This window comes from Sus scrofa, chromosome X (genome assembly GCF_000003025.6).
Source record: "Sus scrofa isolate TJ Tabasco breed Duroc chromosome X, Sscrofa11.1, whole genome shotgun sequence".
NCBI classification, from domain to species: Eukaryota; Metazoa; Chordata; class Mammalia; order Artiodactyla; family Suidae; genus Sus; species Sus scrofa.
This window is the reverse complement of record NC_010461.5, coordinates 64,146,959-64,169,161: the sequence shown is the minus strand read 5'-3', so window position 1 is coordinate 64,169,161 and position 22,203 is coordinate 64,146,959.

The window sequence follows — 22,203 nt, the reverse complement described above, 5'->3', positions numbered from 1 at the left end:
AACCCGGAAATAAACCCTGACACCTATGCTCAATTAATCTTTGACAAGGGAGGCAAGAACATAAATGGGAAAAGGAAAGTCTATTCAGCAAGCATTGCTGGGAAACCTGGACAGCTGCATGCAAAGCAATGAAACTAGAACACACCCTCACACCACACACCAAAATAAACTCCAAATGGCTGAAAGACTTAAATATACGACAGGACACCATCAAACTCCTAGAAGAGAAGATATGCAAAACACTCTCTGACATCAACCTCATGAATATTTTCTCAGGTCAGTCCCCCAAAGCAATAGAAATTAGAGGAAAAATAAACCCATGGGACCTCATCAAACTGAAAAGCTTTTGCACAGCAAAGGAAACCCAAAAGAAAACAAAAAGACAACTTTCAGAATGGGAGAAAATAGTTTCAAATGATGCAATGGACAAGGGCTTAATCTCTAGAATATATAAGCAACTTATACAACCCAACAGCAAAAAAGCCAATCAATCAATGGAAAAATGGGCAAAAGACCTGAATAGACATTTCTCCAAAGAAGATATACAGATGGCCAGCAAACACATGAAAAAATGCTCAACATCGTTGATTATAACAGAAATGCAAATCAAAACTACCATGAGATATCACCTCACACCAGTCAGAATGGCCATCATTAATAAGTCCACAAATAACAAGTGCTGGAGGGGCTGTGGAGAAAAGGGAACCCTCCTGCACTGCTGGTGGGAATGTCAACTGGTACAGCCACTATGGAGAACAGTTTGGAGATACCTTAGAAATCTATCCATAGAACTTCCATATGACCCAGCAATCCCACTCTTGGGCATCTATCCGGACAAAACTCTACTTAAAAGAGACACATGCACCCGCATGTTCATTGCAGCACTATTCACAATAGCCAGGACATGGAAACAACCCAAATGTCCATCAACAGATGATTGGATTAGGAAGAGGTGGTATATATACACAATGGAATACTACTCAGCCATAAAAAAGAATGACATAATGCTATTTGCAGCAACATGGATGGAACTAGAGAATCTCATCCTGAGTAAAATGAGCCAGAAAGACAAAGACAAATACCATATGATATCATTTATAACTGGACTCTAATACCCAGCACAAATGAACATCTCCTCAGAAAAGGAAATCATGGACTTGGAGAAAAGACTTATGGTTGCCTGATGGGAGGGGGAGGGAGTGGGAGGGATCAGGAGCTTGGACTTATCAGACACAACTTAGAATAGATTTACAAGGAGATCCTGCTGAATAGCATTGAGAACTATGTCTAGATACTCATGTTGTAATAGGACAAAGGGTGGGGAAAAATGTAGTTGTAATGTATAAATGTAAGGATAACTTGATCCCCTTGCTGTACAGTGGGAAAATAAAAAAATAAATAAATAATAATAAAAAATAAAAGGAATCTATATTTTCTTACTTTCCCACATTGTTTGATTTTGATGTCTTTTTTTTTTTTTACATCTTCATGTTTAGATCTGTATGCTGCTTATTTATGTGATTGCTTTCCAGTTGTGGTTTCCATCATCCTAACTCTTCTTTTTTTCTTTTTTCTCTCTTTTTTTTTGGTTAATTTAGAGAAGGACTTTCAGTATTTCTTTTAGAATGGGTTTAGTATTGCTGTACTCTTTTAGCTTTTGTTTGCTGGAGATCTTTATTTCCCCTTCTATTTTTAATGGAATTCTAATTGGATAGAGTATTCTATGTCACAATATTTTTCCCTTTTAGAATTTTGAGTATATCTTGCCAATCCCTTCTGGCCTGTAGTGTTTTTGTAGAGAAATCAGCTAATAGCCTTATGGAGTTCCCTTATAATTAATGCTTTGCTTTTCTCTTGCTGCCTTTAGAATCCTCTCTTCAACTTTTGCCATTTTTATTATAATATGTCTTGGTGTGGGCCTGTTTGGGTTCAGCTTATTTGGGACCCTCTGTGCTTCCTGTATCTTGATATCAGTATCCTTTAGATTTGGAGTTTTCAGCCATAATTTCTTCAAATATATTTTCAATCCCCTTTTTTTTTCTTTTCCTTCTGGAATTCCTATTATGCATAGATTGGCCCACTTTATATTATCCCATAGATCTCTTACTTTGCTTTCATGTTTTTTCATTTGATTTTCTGTCTGCCGTCCTGATTGGGTGATTTCTGTTATTCTATCTTCCACATCACTAATTCGTTTCTCTACCTTATTCGTTCTGCTCTTTATTGCCTTAAGCTCAGTTTGTATCTCTGCAAATGAATTTTCTAGTTTTCCTTGGCCCCTCCTTATATTTTCTAGTTCCTTTCTAATGGAATCTGCATTCCTCTTCATATCCTCTCTTAATTCCTTCAGTAGTTTCACTATCTCCCTTTTAAAGTCAAAGTCTGTGAGACTGCAGAGGTCTATTTCATTTTTGATTGCTTTAGGTGAATTCTTCTGTTCCTTTAACTGGGAATGGTTTCTGGGTTTCTTCATCTTGCTTATGTTTTTCTTTTTCTGTGAGTTTGGGGAAGCCAAACAATAGTCTTGTAAGGCTGCTTCTATGCAAGTATGCCCCTTTGTATTTTTTTTTTGGTGGGGTTACTATTTATTTTTGGTATAGTAGTTGGAATCTTTCCTATCTCTTTCTTCAGTGTGAGCAAGCTGTTATTCCCAGGATGCTCAGTGTATTTTCAGGAAGACATAGGCAACGGGTAGGGTCAGCAGTCAGTGCCTGGTCATTGGGCTCTCAACAGAAGCAGAGACCTGCAGGAAGGTGGCACAGGCTACTCCTAGTTGCAGGGCCCTAGGAAATGGTAATAAGCTCTAGGCAGATCTTCAAGGTGAGCAGAGCATTTGGCAGTAGCAGCAGCAGGTTGCGTGAGTTCCCAGGGGAGTGAGAGCAACAACAGCTTGTGTTCAATTGCAATGCCCTCTGCTGAGGTGATGGGAACCACAGGTGGTGCCTGTTCAGGGATCCCTAGTGGTAGCGGGCCAGGACCATCTCTGGAGTCAGTGCTAACTGTGGTGTTTTGCCCCCACCACCTGTAGACCATGCATGAAGCAACCCATCTTACTTAGCACACATAGGAGGTGCTGTACAGGCTGTTCCTAGTTGCAGGATCCTGGGAAGTGACAGAGATTAGTCATGTGGGTACTGCCTGGAATGATTGGCAGTGGCAGCAGCAGGGCAGGTGTGTTCCCAGGTGTGTGAGAGCACCAACAGGTGGTGTTCATTCACAATTCCCTCTTCTGTGCTTCCCTTGAGGTGAATGTGGCCGCAAGTGATTTTTGTCCAGGTAACCCCAGTGGCAGTGGGCCATGCCCACATCTGGAATTAGGGATAACTGCAGTGGTTTGCCCCCACAGCCTGCATATCGCACAAGAGGCACCCTGTCCCACTTAGCCCACGCAGGAGGTGCTGTACCAGCTGCTTCTAATTGTAGGGTCTTGAGAAAGGACAGTGACCAAGTGTCTGGGGGTCACCCAGAGTATATGGCAGTGACAGCTGTAGGGCGGGTGTGTATCCAGGGGTGTGAGAGCAACAGCATATGGTGATTGGTTGCAATGCCCTCTTTTTTTCTTTTTTGCCATCTCCTGAGGTGACCTGGGTTGCAGGTGGAGCCCACCCACAGTCCCCCAGTGGTGCAAGCCACACCTCCCTCTGGCCTCTGAGACAACCACCACATTCTATCCCTTCCACCTGCAGTTCGTGGAAAAGGCACCACATCACACTTATCCCCCTGATGCCTTTAGCCCACACAAGAGGTATCTGGCCAATGGTAGCCTGCACAGAAGCACCCAATTTCCCCTAAAGGAGCAAGAGCCTTTTTGCTGCCCAGAGCCTGCAAATATCTGCCCTGCCTCCTGAGCACATGGACATGTGCATGCTCTGGTGCAGGGAATTTCCTATGGCATCCACCCCTCCTCCTCTTTCCCTCCCCAACAATGTTGCCTTGCCTCTCCAGCAAGTCCAGACTTCTGGGTTCCCTCTGCCATGGCGTTCCCCTCCTCAGCCCATGGCATATTGCTCCCCCCGTCCATGGCACACTGCTCCTTAGCCCCTCAGGCTTTCCCCACATAACCAGCCACAGTTGTCTCCCCAGGACTGACCACCAGAGCCTGAGTCTCAGCACCCAGCCCCCACCTGAACATCTCAGGCTGTGGTGTCCAGGTTCAGATGGTCTGTGCAACTCTCACTATGTTTTGCTGTTCTCAGTCCAGCTGCACTTTTCTCAGTGACTTTGAGGTCCCGCCGACTCAGCTGATCTTTCTATCAGTTAGGTGGCTTTTGAGGATGTGGGTTCCTTTTCTCTTTCACAGATCCTTCTCAGGAATGCCCGTCCTGTCCTGATCCCTTTTCTCTCTCTCTCTCTCTTTTTCTTTTATTCTACCCAGTTATGTCAAGAGTTTCTTGCCCTTTTTGGAGGTTTAAGTTCTTCTGCCAGGATTCAGTTGATGTTCTGTGTGAGTAGTTTTACATGCACAAATGTTTTTTTGGTGTATTGGTGGGAAAAGTTGTGTGTGACCTCTTACTCCTCCACCATCTTGCTCTTATTTTCATATCTCTTTTGAATTAGTGTTATTATTTTCTCTATGTAAATACCCAGAAGTAAAATTGCTGGATCATATGATAGTTCTATTTTTAATTTATTGAGGAATCTTCATAACGTTTTCCATAGTGGTTGTAGCAATTTACTTTCCTGCTAATAGTACACAAGTGTCCTCTTTCCTCCACATCCTCACCAACAGCTATTATTTTTTATCTTTACGATAATGAACACAGGTGAAGTGATGCCTTATTGTGGTTTTGATTTGCATTTTCCTAATGATTAGTGATATTAAACATCTATTTATGTGACTAATGGCCATCCATAGGTCTTTGGAAAAATGTCTATTCAGTTTCTCTGGCCCCCTTTTCTTTTTCTTTTTTCTTTTTTTTTTTTCTTTTTAAGGCTACCCCCATGGCATGTGGAAGTTCACAGGCTAGGGGTTGAATCAGAGCTGTAGCTGCTGGCCTATGCCACTGCCATAGCAACCTAGGATATGAGCCCCATCTGCAAACTACACCACAGTTCATAATCTGTCCCTTTTTTAATTGGATTATTTGCTTTTGTTGTTGGTGTTGAGTTGCAGGTGTTTTGTTATTTTGAATATTAATCCTCCTAACAGTAATAACATTTGCAAATAACTTCTTCCATTCAATAGATTTCCTTTTTGTTATGTTGATAGTTTCTTTTTCTGTGCAAAAGCTTTTTAATTTGATATAGTCCTATTTGTTTATTTTTGTTTTTTCCCCTTGACTATAGAGACATTTTGTTTTGTTTTGTTTTATTATTTTATTTATTTTGTTTTAAATGAAAAGCAGGTTTATTTTGAGAGATATACCCTTCACAGACAGAGTTTAGTCTGTCTCAAAAGGCGAGAGCAGTGACCTCTGGGCACGGGGTCTCTTTGGGAAGTGAGAGAGGCCCTGGGAGATATACATTCCACAGACAGAATGTGGTCAGTTTCAAAAGGCAAGAGTGGCCTGGAGGCATATTTTAAAACATATTGCTAAGATGAATGTCATAGTGTGTATTCCTAAGTTTTCATCTGAAATATTTTTGGTTTCAGGTTTTATACCTAAGTCTTTAATCTATTTTGAATTTATTTTTGTATATGGTGTATAAATTATTTTTTTCCAACACACTTTATTGAAGAGGTTGTCTTTTCCCCATTTTATATACTTGCTTCTTTGTCAAAGATTAATTGCCCATACAAGTGTGCATTTACTACTGGAATCTCTATTATGTTCCATTGATCAATGGATCTGTCTCTGTGTCAGTACCTCAGGAATTTGAGTACTGTATCTTTGTAGCATAGTTTTAAACCAAGGGCCATTATACCTCTAGCTTTGATCTTAAGATCGTTTTGACTTTTGGGTGTCTTTTGTGTTGCCATAAAAATTTTTAAATATTTTGTTCTAGTTCTTGTGAAAAATGTAATTGGCATTTTGATAGTGATTGCATTGAATCTATAGATTTCCATGTGTAGCACTATTGATATGTTTAATCCATGAACACTATATATCTTTCCATTTGTTTCTGTCCTGATTTTCACTTTTCTCATCAGTGTCTTATAGTTTTCCAAGTACAGATCTTTCACCTCCTTGACTAGGTTTATTCCTAGGTATTTTATTTTATTTTGCTTTTTAGGGCTGCACCTGTGGCATATGTAAGTTTTCAGGCTAGGGGTCAAATTTGAGCTGAGTGCCAACCTACACGACAGCTCACAGCAATGCCAGATCCTTAATGCACTGAACAAGACCAGGGATTGAGCCCACATCCTCATGAATCCCAGTTGGGTTCATTCACTGCTGAGCCATGAAGGGAACTCCTTTATTCATTTTTATGCAATTGTTTACAGAATTAATGACTTAATTTTTCTGCTAGTTCATGTTAGTGTATAGAACTGTGTATTAATTTTGTAGTCTATAAATTTACTGAATTCATTCATCAATTACAGAAGTTTTTAGTACCAAAACTTTAAGGCTTTTCTATTTGCAGTGTCATGTCATTTGCAAAAAGTAACAGTTTTTTACTTCATCAAGTTTAGTTCTTTCTATTTATTTTCCCTGTCTGGTTGCCATGGCTAGGACTTTTAGTATTATGTTGTATAAAAGTGGCAAGGGTGGGCTTCCATGTCTTGTTTCTGATCTTAGAACATTTTCAGCTTCATTATGAGAATCTCTAGTTCCATCCATGTTGCTGTAAATGGCACTAGTTTGTCTTTTTTATGGCTGCATAATATTCAGATATATCTGAATATTATATATCACATCATCTTAATTCATTCATCTGTTGATGGACATTTAAGTTGTCTCCATGCCTTGGCTATTTGAATAGTGCTGCAATGAATATACAGGGACATGTATCTTTTTCAATGAAAGTTTTTTCAGATATATCCCCAGCAGTGGGATTGCTGGATCATATGGTAGTTCTATATTTAGTTTGCTAAGGTACCTCCATACTGTTCTCCATAGTGGTTGTACCAATTTACATTCCCACCAACTGTGAGGGAGGGTACTTTTTCCTCCATACCCTCTCCAGCAGTTGTTATTTGTTGAGTTGTTAATGATGGCCATTCTGAATGGTGTGAGGTGGTACCTCATTATAGTTTTGATTTACATTTCACTAATGATTAGTGATGTTGAGCTTTTTTTTTTTTTGGTCTTTTTAGGGCTGCAACCACAGTATATGGAGGTTCCCAGGCTAGAGATCAAATTGGAGCTGTAGTCGCTGGCCTACACGACAGCCACGGGAACACCAGATCTAAGCCATGTCTGCAACCTACATCACAGCTCACAGCAATGAGCCTCCTCATGGATACTAGTCATATTTGTTTCCACTGAGCCATGATGAGAACTCTGATGTTGAGCATTTTTTCATATGCCTGTTGGCCATCCATATGTCACCTTTGGAGAAATGTCTATTTAGGCCTGCTGCCCATCTTTCATTTGGGTTGTTTGTGTTTTTGTTGTTGAGTTTCACGTGTTGTTTGTATATTTTGGAGATTAGTCCCTGTCTATTGCTTAGTTTGCAAAAATTTTCTCCCATTCTGTGGATTGTCTTTTCATTTTTTTAATGGTTTCCTTTGCTGTGCAAAATCTTTTGAGTTTAATTAGGTCACATTTATTTGTGTCTTTATTGTCATTATTCTAGGAAGTAGATCAATCAAGATGTTGATGCAAATTATGTCAAAGAGCTTTATGTCTATGTTTTCCTCCAGGAGTTTTATAATATCTGGCCCTATCTTTAGGTATTTAATCCATTATGAGTTAGGTAGTATTCTACTTTCATTCTTTTACATGTAGCTTTCCAGTTTTCCCAGCATTATTTATTGAAGAGACTATCTTTCTTCCCCTATATGTTCTTTCCTCTTATGTCATAGATTAGTTGACCACAGATGCCTGGGATTATTTCTAGGATTGATCTATATTTCCTATTCCATTGATCTATATTTCTGTTTTGGTGCAAATACCATATTGTTTTGATGACTGTAGCTTCGTAGTATTATCTAAGGTCAGGAAGCTTGATTCTTCCATTTTCATATTCCTTTTTCAGTATTGCTTTGGATATTTGGGGTCTCGTGTTTCCATACAAATTTTAAAATATTCTGTTATAATTCTGTGAAGAATGTCTTTGGTAATTTGCTAGGAATTACATTGAATCTGTAGATTTCCTTGGGTAATATAATCATTTTGTCAATATTGATTTTTCCAGTCCATATCTTTACATTTGTTTGTATCATCTTTGATTTCTGTAATGAACATCTTATACTTTTCAGAGTACAGGTATTTTGTCACTTTATGTAGGTTTATTCCTAGGTATTTTATTATTTTTGATGTGATTATAAATGGGGTGGTTTCTCTGATTTCTCTTTCTGATCCTTCATTGTTAGCATATAGAAATGCAATTATTTCAGTGTATTAATTTTGTAGCCTTCAAATTTGTCAAACTCATTGATGAGTTCTAACACTTTTTTGGAGCTGTCTTTAGGAGTTTCTAGGTATAGTATCCTGTCATTTGCAGACAGGGATAGTTTTACTTCTTATTTTCCAATTTAGATTCCTTTTATTTCTTTTTCTTCTCTTATTGCTGTGGCTGGGACTTCAAAAAATATGCTGAATAACATTGGTGAAAGAAGACATCCTTGTCTTGTCCTAATCTTAGTGGAAATATTTTCAATTTGTTACCATTTAGAAAGTTAGCTTTTTTTTTTTTTGTCTTTTGTCTTTTGAGGGCCACACCCATGGCATATGGAAGTTCCCAGGCTAGGGCTTGAATCAGAGCTGTAGCTGCCAGCCTACACCACAGCCACAGCAACACCAGACCCAAGCCACATCTGCAACCTACACCATAGCTCATGGCAATGCCGGATCCTTAACCCACTACAGGGATCAAACCTGCAACCTATGGTTCCTGGTCAGATTCGTTTCTGCTGCACCATGACAGAAACTCCAGCTGTGGGTTTTTCATATATGGTTTTTATTATGTTGAGGTAGCTTCCCTCTATGTACACTCTATGGAGAGATTTTTCAGAAATGAGTGTTGAAATTTTCAAAAGCCTTTTCTGCATCTATTGAGATGATCAGAAGTTTTTTATTCTTCTGTTTGTTGATGTGGTATATCACACCAATGGATTTGCAAATATTGAATAATCCTTTCATCCATGGAATAAACCCCATTTGATCATGGTGTATGAGCCTTTTAATATATATTTGAATTTGGTTTGCTAGTATTTTGTTGAGGATATTTGCATCTATTTTCATCAGTGATTGGTCTGTAATTTTCTTTTTTTGTGTGTGCGGTATCCTTGTCTGTTTTTGGTATCGGAGTGATTCTGGCCTCAAAGCGTGAAATTGGGAGTGTTCCTTCCTCTGATATTTTTTAAAAGTTTCAGAAGAATAGGTGTTAACTCTTCTCTTATGTTTCATAGAATTCATCTGTTTAGCCATCAGGTCCTGGACTTTTGTTTTTTGGAAGTTTTTTAATCACATTTTCAATTTGCTTATGACTCATCTGTACATATTTTCAATTTCTTCTGGTTCAGGCTTGGTAGGTTGTACCTTTGTAAGATTCTGTCCATTTCTTCTAGGTTGTCCATTTTAATGGAATATATTTCCTTATAATAGTATCTTATGATTCTTTGTATTTCTTTGGAATCTGTTGGAATTTCTCCTTTTTCAATGCAAATTTTATTGATTTGAGCCCTCTCCCTTTTTTTTCTTGATAAGTCTGGCAAAAGGTTTATCAATTTTGTTGATATTTTCAAGGAAAAACTTTTGGTTTCATTGGTCTTCTCTATTGCTTTGTCTATCTTTCATTTATTTCTTCTCTGATGTTTATGATTTCTATCCTTCTGCTAATTTTGGGCTTTGTCTGTTTTTCCTTCTCTAAATGTTTTAGGTGTAAATTTAGGCTGTTTGAGCTTTTCCTTCTTTCCTGAGATAAGAGTGTATTGCTTTAACCTTCCCTACCAGAAATGCTTTTGATGAGTCCCATAGGTTTTGTGTTGCTTTATCTTTACCGTCATTTGTTTCTAAGTATCTCTTGATTTCCTTTATAATTTCTACAATGATCCATTGGTTGTTCAGTAACATATTGTTTAGCTTCTAGGAATTAGTTTTTTAGGTTTTATTTTCTTCTGGTTGATATAGAGTTTCATAGCATTGTGGTAGAAGATGCATGGGATAATTTCAACATTTTGGGCCTTTTGTGATTCCATATAAATTTTTGTATTGTTTGTTTTAGTTCTGTGAAACATGTCATGGGGAATTTGATAGGGATTGCATTGAATCTGTAGATTGCTTTGGGTAGTCTGACCATTTTTACAACATTAATTTTTCCAACCCTGGAGCATAGAATACCTTTTCTATTTCTTTGAATCCTCTTTAATTTCCTTGATTAACATTTTATAGTTCTCAGCATATAAGTTTTTCACCACCTTGGTCAAGTTTATTCCCAGGTTTCTAATTTTGGGGGGTGGGACATTAAAAGGTATTGTATTTTTGTATTCCTTCTCTAGAATTTCATTGTTAGTATACAGAAATGCAACTGATTTCTGAATGTTAATCTTGAATCCTGCTACTTTGATGAATTCATTGATCAGTTCGAGTAGTTTTTGTGTGGAGTCCTTAGGTTTTCAATATACAGTATCATGTCATCTGCATATAGTGACAATTTTACCTCTTCTCTTTCAATTTGGATACAATTTTATTTCTTTTGTTTGTCTGATTGCTGTGGGTAGGACTTCCAATACTATGTTGAATAACAGTGGTGAGAGTGGGCATCCTTGTCTTGATCCAGATTTTAGTGGGAATGCTTTCAGCTTTTCTCAATTGAGTATTATATTTTCTGTGGGTTCATAATAAATGGCTTTGATATGTTAAGATATGTTCCCTCTATACCCACTCTTGTTAGAGTTTTTATTATGAATGGGTGTTTGACTTTGTCAAATGCTTTTTCTGCATCTATTGAGATGATCATGTGGTTTTTGACACTTCTTTTGTTAATGTGATGCTTTGCATATGTTTAACCATCCTTGTGAACCTGGGATTAATCCCACTTGGTTGTGGTGTATGATCTTTTTTATGCGTTGTTGGATTTGGTTTGCTAAAATTTTCTTGAGAATTTTTGTGTCTATTTTCATCAAAGATATTGGCCTATAATTTCCTTTTTTGGTAGTATCTTTGTCTGGTTTTGGAATTAGGGTGATGGTGACTTCATAGAAAGACTTTGGGAGTGTTCCTTCTTCAACATTTTGGAAAAGTTTAAGAAGGATAGGTGTAAGTTCTTTGGTAAAATTACCCTGTGAAGCCATCTGGTCTTGGACTTTTGTTTATAGGAAGTTTTTTTAAAATTACATATTCAATTTCATTTCTAGTGTTTTGTCTCTTTAGTTGATCTATTTCTTCTTGTTTCAATTTTGGCTGGTATGAGTCACTAGAAAGTTGTCCATTGCTTCTAGGTTGTCAATTTTTTTTGGCATACAATTGTTCATAGTGTTCTATTACACTTTTTTAATTTCGGTGGTGTCAGTTGAGATTTCTCCTTTTTCGTTTCTTATATGTTTATTTGGGTTTCTTCTCTCCTCTTCTGGTGAGTCTGGCCAGAGGTTTGTCAATTTTGTATATCTTTTCAAAGAAGCAGCTTTTGGTTTTATTGATTTTTTTCTATTGTTTTTTGAATCTTTATTTTATTGCTTTATCATTGCCTTCCTTCTGCTGACTTTAGGTTTTGTTCTTCATTTTCTGATTCATTTAAGTGGTGGGTTATTTTGTCGGAAATTTTTTTTCTTTTTTGAGGAAGGCCTGTAGCTCTATAATTTTCCCTCTAAGCACTGCTTTTGCAGTGTCCCATAGATTTTGCCTGATTGTGTTTTCATTATCATTTGTCTCAAGGTATTTTTTAATTTCCATTTTGACATCATTTTTGACCCATTGTTTTTTTTTTTGGTAGTATGTTTTTAGTCTCTATGTAGTTAATTTTTTCTCATTTATTTTCCTGCAGTTGATTTCTAGTTTCATGCCACTGTGGTCAGAAAAGATACTTGAAATAATTTCTATACTCAAATTTTTTGAGGTTAGTTTTGTGCCCCAATATATGGTTAATCCTTGAGAATGTTCCATGTGCACTTGAGAGGAATGTATATTATGATAGTTTTGTATGTAGTGTCCTGAAAATACTAAATATGTCTAACTTTTCTATTGTGTCATTTAGGAACTCTGTTGCCATATTAATTTCTGTATAGAGGACCTGTCAATAGATGTAAGTGGCATGGTACAATCTCCTACAGTCATTGTATTCCCATCAATTTGTCCTTTTATTTCTGTTAGTATTTGTCATATGTATCTGGTCACTCCTATATAAGTGACATGTATATTCACAATCATAATATCCTTTTCTTGAATGAATCCTTTTATGATTAAATGCTGTCCTTCTTTGTCTTTTTTGTGGCATTTGTTTAAAGTCTATTTTGTCTGATATGAGTAGTGTAACTCCTGCTTTCCTGTCTCATCCATTGGCATGAAATATCTTTTCCCATCCCCTCACTTTCAATCTATATGTGTCCTTTGCTCTAGGGTGAATCTCTTGTAGCATACTGTAGGCTCTTGCTTTTTAATCCAACTTGCCCCATATGTCTTTTGATGGGAGCATCCAGTCCATTGATATTTAAGGTAATTATTGATAAATATGTATTCATTACCATTTTAAACCTCGTTTTCCAGTTGATTCTATGTTTCTCTTTGTTCCTTTGTTTTTGTTTTGTTTTTGGTTGAATTATTTCCCTTTATTTTATGCTTGTGTACTTTTTTTTTTTTGTGAATGCAATGTTTGGTTTTGATTTGTTATTGCCCTGTTTTTAAAGTATTTTAACACCTTCCTATATCTGCTTACTTTTGCCTGATAGTCATATAGGCTCAAACACATGAAAAAAAAAGAGTCTAGATTTTCTTACTTTCCTTCCTCACATTCTATGAATTTGAAATCCTTTTTTTTTAACATCTTCATCTTTATCCTTTTGCTGTTCCTTGTTTTTATCACCACTTTTACAGTAGGCTTTTTTCCCCCCTTTTAGCTCCATATAATGGCTTAAGTGATTGCTTTCCAGTTGTGATTTTCTCCATCCTATTTCTTCTTATTTCTTTTTTATTTAGAGGAGCACTTTCAGTATTTCTTTTAGAATGGGTTTAGTATTGCTGTAGTCTCTTAGCTTTTTTTTTTTGATTGGAGAAATTCTTTATTTTTCCTTCTATTTTAAATGATAGTCTGGCTTGTTAGAGTATCTAGTCTGAAAATTTTTCCTTTTTAGAACTTTGAATATATCTTGCCACTCTCTTTTGGCCTGTAGTGTTTCTGTAGAAAAATCAACTGATAGCCTTATGGGGTTTATAATTAACGCTTTGTGTTTGTCTTGCTGCCTTTAGAAAACTCTCTTTAACTTTTGCCATTTGTATTATAATATCTTGGTGTGGGTCTGTTTGGATTCAACCTGTTTGGATCCCCCTGTGTTTTCTGTGTCTTGATATCTGTTTCCTCTAGATATAAAAAGTTTTCAGCTGTAATTTTTTCGGATATATTTTCAATCCCCTTTTCTTTTTATTCTCCTTCTGGAATTCCTATTATGAGTAAATAGGCTTGCTTTATATTATCCCATAGATTTCTTATATTCCTTTCATGTTTTTTTTATTAGGTTTTCTGTCTGCTGTCTTGATTGGGTGATTTCCAGAATTTTATCTTCCAAGTCACTAATTCATTTATCTGCATTATTCATTCTGCTCTTTAGTGTCTTTAGCTCAGTTTGCATCTGTGCAAATGAATTTTCTAATTTTTCTATGTTCCACCTTATATTTTCTAGTTCCTTTCTAAGGTACCTTGCATTACTGTTTATATCTGCTCTTAAGTTCTTCATATTCACCCTTAAGTCCTTCATTATTTTCACTGTCTCCCTTTTGAACTCAGTGTCTTTTATACCACATAGGTCTGTTTCATTGTTTGCTTCTTCAGGTGAATTCTCCTGTTCTTTACTGGGGATAGTTCATTAGCTTCTTCATTTCACTTATATTTTTCTTTTTCTGTGAGTTTAGGAAAACAAAACTGTAGTCTTGGAGGGCTATTTCTATGCAAGAGTGCCCCTTTGTATTTTGTGGGGGGTTACTATTTATTCTTGGTATGGGAGTTAGGATATTTGCTGTCACTACCTTTGGTGTGAGCAGGCTGTTATCCCTAGTGTGCTGAATGTGTTTCCAGGGAGAAGGAGGTAATGGATAGGGCTAATAGTAAGTGCCTGGTTGCTGAGCTCTTGACAGTAGGAAGGATCTGCAGGAAGGTGGCACAGGCTGCTCCCAGTTGCAAGGCCTTGGGAAGAGGTATAGAGCCCCAGGCAGATTTAGCAAGTACCCAGAGCATTTGGCAGTGGCAGTGGCAGTGGCAGGGTGTGTGAGTTATCAGGAGATTGAGAGCAACAACAAGTGGTGTTCCTTAACAATGCCTACCCTCAAAGAATGTACATTATAGGAGGAGAAACTATAGTTATTTAAATGGTAACACAAATTGTTTTATAATTACAACCTTTGGCAAAACCTATGAAAGAATAAGGATGAAAAAAGATAATTTACAGAGGTGGCTGTCATAGTGTCTTGGGTCAGGAAAGGCTTTCCAGGAAAGTTAACTTTGAACTGAGATAATAAGTAGGTTTTAACTTGGTGAAGAGAAACAAAAGCTCATTCCAAGCAGAAAGGACATCATATGTGAAAGTCTGGGAATAAGAGAAAACATAATTCATTTAAGAAATTAAAAAGAAGACCTAGGTAGCAGGAGCATTGCCTGAAATGGAGCAGGTATGAGATGAAAAGCTGACTGTTAAGCCTACTAGGCCATGGTAGGGATTTAAGGATTATTTTAATGGCCATAAACTTTAAGCCTCACCATGGCTGAAGACATTCAAATAGAGATATTTTAACTGGCAATCAAAGACATAGCTTATGGCAGGTAGACTGGCGCAATTTCACTTCCTCTCCTACCCTAGGAATATAGCCACTAGTATGGATACACACGTAGAATTTTAGCATAGCCATAGAAAACATTTCCATACAGAGTGAAGTTTCTTGATGCCCCAGATTTACTCTCTTTCTACCAGGTATGTATCCATTATTATGGGTAAACAGAAACTTTCCTGGGAATATAATAGACAAGATTAGGAAGGCAGAGAACAGGGAAGAAATATGTGACTGGTAGGTATTAGAATGAAGAGGCAGGACATACTTTGCATACTTCATCATCTTGTCAGGTGATCTGTACCTATAAATATACTTTGGCTGGAGTTCACCATGCTAACTATCCAAAAAATGGAAATTCTTTGTCACAATGATTTTCCTGGAAACACCTAACATGATTTATTCTGTTAAGAGTTTAGAAGAAACAGATATAAGACAGAGTTTGTGCTAATAGTTTTAGTGTATGAATGGTACACACTTCTGGGCTGGTACTAACATAGAAGGCATTGTTCATGCATTGAGGAAACTAGAGAGTGCTTCAAAAATAGCAAAGAATACAACACTTGATGCATAGTCAATAAACCTATTCAGAGAACCTTGTCAGTAGCTTAACATAGGTATTTGAAACACCAATGAGGAGCTTAGCTTACTTGCATGGTGTTGATTATTTAAACATGTGCCAAGGCTAAGTTTTATTATTTTTATATTTTAAATTCCTAGAAGGAAAGTTTTTGTGTTTTTTTCAAAGTTAAAAAAAAAACTTTGATAAGAGGGAAAGATTTAATTTATTTATTTATTTTTTGGTCCTTTTTTTAGGGAGGATCATACCCACAGCATATGGAGTGTCCCTGGCTAGGGGTCCAATCAGGGCTGTAGCTGCTGGCCTACACCACATCCACAGCAACATGGGATCCGAGCCATGTCTGTGACCTACACCACAGATCATGGCAATGCCGGATCCTTAAACCTTAACCTGGATCCTTAACCCACTAGCATGGCCAGGGATCAAACCTGCATTCTCATGGATACTAGTCACATTCATTAACCACTGAGCCATGATGGGATTGCCTGAATTTATTTTTGAGAAGTTCTGTTCCTACTCTAACATTCACCCAAGCTATCCACATGCTGGAAATAAGGTCCTAATTCTGCAGAAATAGTAGTGGAAAAAAGGGTGCTAATAGAAAAACTAGCAGATTATAACTTGAGCCCTTTCATATGCTGTTATCAGAAGTCATAATACCTACAATCTATCTGGAAGATGACTTATAACAAAACCATTAAAAGTGTTCATATGCTAACTCTCAATTTTTTGTACTTCCCTTTGATCTGAGCAAAATGGTATCCTGTACTTTGCAGGGCATTTCTGGACATTTTTAAAGAGAACCTCTAGTGCCTATGAACTGCTGGACCAACAGAGCCATCCAAACTATGTGTCCAGAGCCCAGCCTTGCCCCATGTATATCCAGGACTGAAGAGTTCTATCTCAAATTTTCCAAGTCCTTTTCTCATGGATGGGAACAGTTGAATGGTAGTGTTATCCGAATAGGGCACCCAAAGACTTCATAAGACTTTTATGGGTCCTAGTCTCTGTTTTATCTCTTCAGGGTACTCTGAATCTCTACTCCATACATGAGCATGACTAGATGCCTCAAAGAACTCCAGGATTTCTGACTATGAGGGCTCCAAGATGCGCATCTCTAGGGTTGTGCCAGGACCCTCAGGATCAGGCTCCAATTCCAGGAGGGCAGTTTGGTAAGTGGATCCTCTGATTAGCATTATATTTTCTTTTTGGGACAGAGTGACATTGGGCCACCACAATGGTGATGACATATTGATTTGAATTATTCTCATCACAGACATATGACAAGTTCATAGCTCTGGGCTATTGAAAGTCCAACAAAAATCTTAGGCTTGAACCACATGTGTAGGCTCATGTATCTGTTATAATCCATCCATATTCTAATTGCTGCGCCACCTTCAGTCAACATCACACAAGAGTGATAGGGATAGTATCAGAGAGCCCTTGCCCTGTATATCTCCCACTTCTGGGAGTCAGGGTGGTGACCCCAATTCCTCTATAGGCTCCACATTCTGTGTCCTCTAGGGCTAGCTGCACCTACTTACTCTGAAGAGTTTTGACACTGCTCCTTCCCAATATCAATGGGCTCTTATTTTGCCTCTTATTGATGTAATAATTTTGTACTCTCTCATCATTTTTAAGCCATGCTAGATGAGGAACAGAGATTTCTTGTACAAATGGGACTTTTCTTCTTGCTCTGACCATGAGTCCCACTGACCCTGTGCCCTGATGGCCATGTGTTGAAGGGTAGGAGTGCAGTTAACATTATAAAGAATGCAGTGATTACCACTTAAAGTGTTCAAGAGCAGACATGGTTAAAAAATTTGTAGTTCTATATTTGCACTATAAATTTCAAATTCTAAGAATTTATCATGAGCATGTAATTACAGATGTTCAGACATATTTGTCTGAAAAAAATTTTGCTTATCACATCATTATTAAGAATGTTAAATAGGAAAATATGAATCATCCAAAAAAAGATTGGTTAAATAAATTATGAGACATTTATATGATGAAATATTTTGTAGCTATGAAGATTTTGTTTATAAAGACATAAAATAACAATGTAATATAAAATAAAATTATGAGAAGTAAAATTATATATAAAGTATGAATTCAATGTAAATAAAATATGCAAAGTAAGAAGTAAAAAAATTATGCTAAAGAATAATCCAAAATGTTAATACTTATAGATAGTGGGATTGTGGGTACTGATTTTCCTTTTTTTTAACTTTTGTGTATTTTATGTATTAGGAGCACATTTTACTTTAATGTGCAGAAAAAACAAATTAAAAATGTTTAAATTCAGGTTTAAACAAGGCTTGTCCTAGTCTTTACAAAAATATGAATAACTGCACTAAAATCTTGCAATTCCACCACAGTAGGAGACCTTGGTTTATTAAAAACTCTAATTCTTATTAGTTTTCTAATTTTGGACAGACACTTTATCCTTTGAGGTCTTGGTTTCCTTAATGGTTGAAATGGACTTAAAGTGTCCCTTTCAAATTCATATGTTGAAGACCTAACATTCAATGTGATCATATTTGGAGCAAGGAAGTAATTAAGATTAAATGAAGTCATTAGGGTGAGGTCCTGTTCCAATAGGATCAGTGCCCTTATAAGAAGAGACATCAAAGATGTCACACTCTCTCCACCATGGGAAGATACAATAAGAATGAAATTGTCCACAAGCCATGAAGAGAGTTCTTACCAAAAACCAAGCATTCTGGTACCTGATCTCAGGCTGCAACCTCCGGATTTGTAATAAAATTAATTTCTTTTGTTTAAACTATTTAGTCTATAGTATTTTGTTATACTATAACAAAACTAGAGAAAAAGACTAATATATTGGTAAAATAGACATAAGAGTACCTTCATTTAAGGTTGTTATAGCATTTAAGTAAAATAATGTATGCTAACTGCCTATCTTAATTTCTGGCATATAAGATACTCAAATTGTGGCAATGGGAGATACAGAGATGAAACACTTGAAAAGGAAGTTAAGAGACATGAAAGATAAGAATAAGAAGTTCTATCATAAGACTAATGGATGTTCCAGGAAGAAAAAAAGTAGAAAGAATGGCTAAGATATAATATTCAAAGTGGTAATTGCTGAGTATTTTCATTGTTGAGAAAGGCTATAGAGCCTCACATTCCACAAGTACAAGGCCTAAGAGTGACAGACAAAATGAAATTCAAATTTATATTTTATTATTGAAGTTATAAAATTCCAAAGTCAGAAAGATCTTATAAAAAAAAGAGACACACCATCTTCCATCATGTTATAAAGGAATTATATATATATATATTATATGTACATATGACTGGGTAACTATGCTGTACAACAGAAATTGGCCCAACATTATAAATCAATTATACTCTAATAAAAAAGAGAGAAATTATCTGTAAAGAAAGAGTAAGTATATGACTTCTCAAAAGTAATAATAGGGTTCCAATTAAGATGGAATGGGTGCATTTCACACCATATCTCCCACAAATTACATCTGAAATTTCTGGGCTTAATACATAAAGCAACACTGTTAAGACTCTAGAAAGTAAATAAATAGGCAGATTGGGAAGGAACTCAAAACTTGAAGAAGGATAGATAAAATGGTGATTGTCCTTTTTTTTTTCTTCAATATCTCTCAGCCTAAATAAAAATTAGCTTGAATGCTGAAACTGTACAGCTTCTAGGAATAGAAAACTCTCCAAGAGAGGCCTAATTTTTATGTTCATATGACTATGGGAGTGGCTGAATATGGGTGCAAATCAGCTGTGACAATGAGATGGTGGGGAAAATTTCCTGTTTGGTTTTTGTTGGTGTGTTTTTTGTGTGTGTAGGTAGGGGAAGCAGTTGCCTCATAGGCACCTAAAACTGAGAAAGAGAAAAATATTCTTCTCCTTGACCAGAAGAATTAGAGGAAACGCCCCTGTGGTTTACAGAGTGTAGGCATAAAAACCGACTGTGTTATTCTCTATTTCTTCTTGCCATTTTTTTTCTTGGAGATTAAACCAGTAGTGGAAATGCATGGTAGCACAAGGAATCTAAAATTACAGTTTTTGGACTTCCTGATAACAAATCTGATTAGTATCCATGAGGATGTGGGTTTGATCCCTGGCCTTGCTCAGTGGGTTAAGGATCCAGCATTGCCCTGAGTTGTGGTGTAGGTCACAGATCCAGCTCAGATCCTGAGTTGCTGTGGCTGTGATGTAGGCCCGCAGCTACAGCTCCAATTTGAACCCTAGCCTGGGAGCTTCCATATGCCATGATTGCGGCCCTAAAAGGACAAAAAATAAAAATAATAAAATAATAAAAAATAAAATTACAGATTTTGAGTCAGAATATAGAAAAGGAGATCACTGGGACTAAGAGTATGAGGGGAAATCACACAAAGCAAGGGAATCCCATAAAGCTGCATGTGAAATCCAAGGCTCACCTCTTGGCACACATGCATAGTAATAATCAAAAATAGCACACCAAAGGATTTTAAAGCTGAAATACTGTGTAGAGGTGTAGACCCTTACCAAGGTTGCAGATTTATCCCTGCGGGGGATAATGTGAAAAAGTAGCACAGGTTCAAATAATACTGATCTGGACCTATGGCTTGATTTTGCTAATAGAATGTAGAAGAAATAACAATATGCTTCCACATGGAGGCCTCCAAAGCACTGGGCATTTCTATTCATTCTCTTGTAATCTTGACCTTTGAAAAATTTAGGCTGGTCTGACAGAGCATGAAAGACCATATGGAATAGAAAGAAGATGATTGAAATGATATCACCCCAGATTGGGTAACCCTCATTCAACCTGGCACCAGAACATATGATGAATGTATCTAGTCAAGTACCACCTAGCCTAAACCATTTTTAAGCAATTAATTTTTCAGGTGGCTTGTTATGCAAAAAAAACCTTCCCCCACAGTAACCAGGTAGAGAAAGGGAAAAGAGTATGAAAAATTATGAGTAGAGGGTTTCAATTACCTGGAACTAAAAATAACTTCAAATATCACTTCTATCCATATTTCATCAGCTATAATTAGGTTACATGGCCACATATAACTACAAGATAAGATGGAAATTAGTATATTGGTGTGTGTAGGAAGTAAAGCAAATGGACTTAAGGATCACCTAGAAGTGTCAGGTACAGAATTTAAACCATTTCTTTTATAAACTGGCAAAATCAGATGTGCCTTGCCCAAAGTTGCACAGTAGTTCCATGACTAGAACTCAGGTTCCTAACATCCATGTCTGGGCTTTTTCTTCTATGCTGTCCCATGTTTGCCAAATTCAGTGTCTCTATATTCATGTACTCTTCTTTATTTCCACCATCACCACACTGGTTTAGCTCCTTATTATCAGTCCTTAACTAATGCATAAATGCTTCTGCTCTCAATTGTAGTCTCAAATACTTGGAATTTTATTTTGCACAATCTAAGAAAGTATTGCTAAATAATTTTCAATGGCTTCCCATTGACTACACCCTTCCATCTACCATTTGAAATGTACACAGTACTGATGAATCTTTGAAATTTCTTACTCCTGGAGTTCCCATTGTGGCTCAGCGGGCTACAAACCCGACTAGAATCCAAGAGGATGTGGGTTTGATTCCTGGACTCGTTCATTGGATTAATGATCCAGCATTGCCACAAGATGTGGTGTGGGTTGCAGACACAGTTCAGATCCTTAGTTGTTGCAGCTCTGGCATAGGCCAGAAGCATGCAGTTCCTATTTGACCCCTTGCCTGGGAACTTCCATACGCCACAGGCATGGCACTAAAAAGCAAAAGAAGAAGAAAAAAAAGAAAATGAAAGAAATAAAGAAATTACTTAGCCCTAAGTGACTATTCAGGTCTAATCCAAGTGACTTTTCCCAATTATCCTACATAGAGTAGTTATTTTTTTTTGTGATTCATTCTCTCTCTCTTTCAGTTATCATAAGCAAATTATCACAAGTATCTACACTTCATTTGCTTATTAATTTCTTTTCTCTTCATACAGAAATATATCCATGTCTTGGTTTTCACTGGTTTATCACCATTAACTAGCCTAGAGTCTAATTTAAACACTAATTTAATGAAGTCTGTTACTTCAACCACCATTACCTCTATAACATGCAATATTGCTCATGTCACTTTTTCAGTAAACAGTTAAGAGACCATTTTATGTGAGGCATTGTGCTAGACACTAGGAATACATAGGTAAGTAGAATATAGTGTCCTGTATTTTTTGACATAAATCACAGCAATATCTTTTTGGATCCATCTCCTAGAATAATGGAAATTTAAATAAAAATAAACAAATATGACCAAATTAAACTTAAAAGCTTTTGAACAGCAATGTAAGCCATAAAAAAATGAGAAGACATCCACATAGAGAAAATATTTGCATATGATGCAACAAGTGATTAATCTCCTAAATATACAAACATCTCATAGAGCTCAATATCAAGAAAACAAACAACCCAATCAGAAAATGAGCAGAAGTCCTAAATAGACATTTTTTCCAAGAAGACATCTGGATGGCCAAAAGGCACATGAAAAGATGATTAATGCCACTAATTATTAGAGAATTGCAAATCAAGGCTACAATAAGGTAGCACCTCACA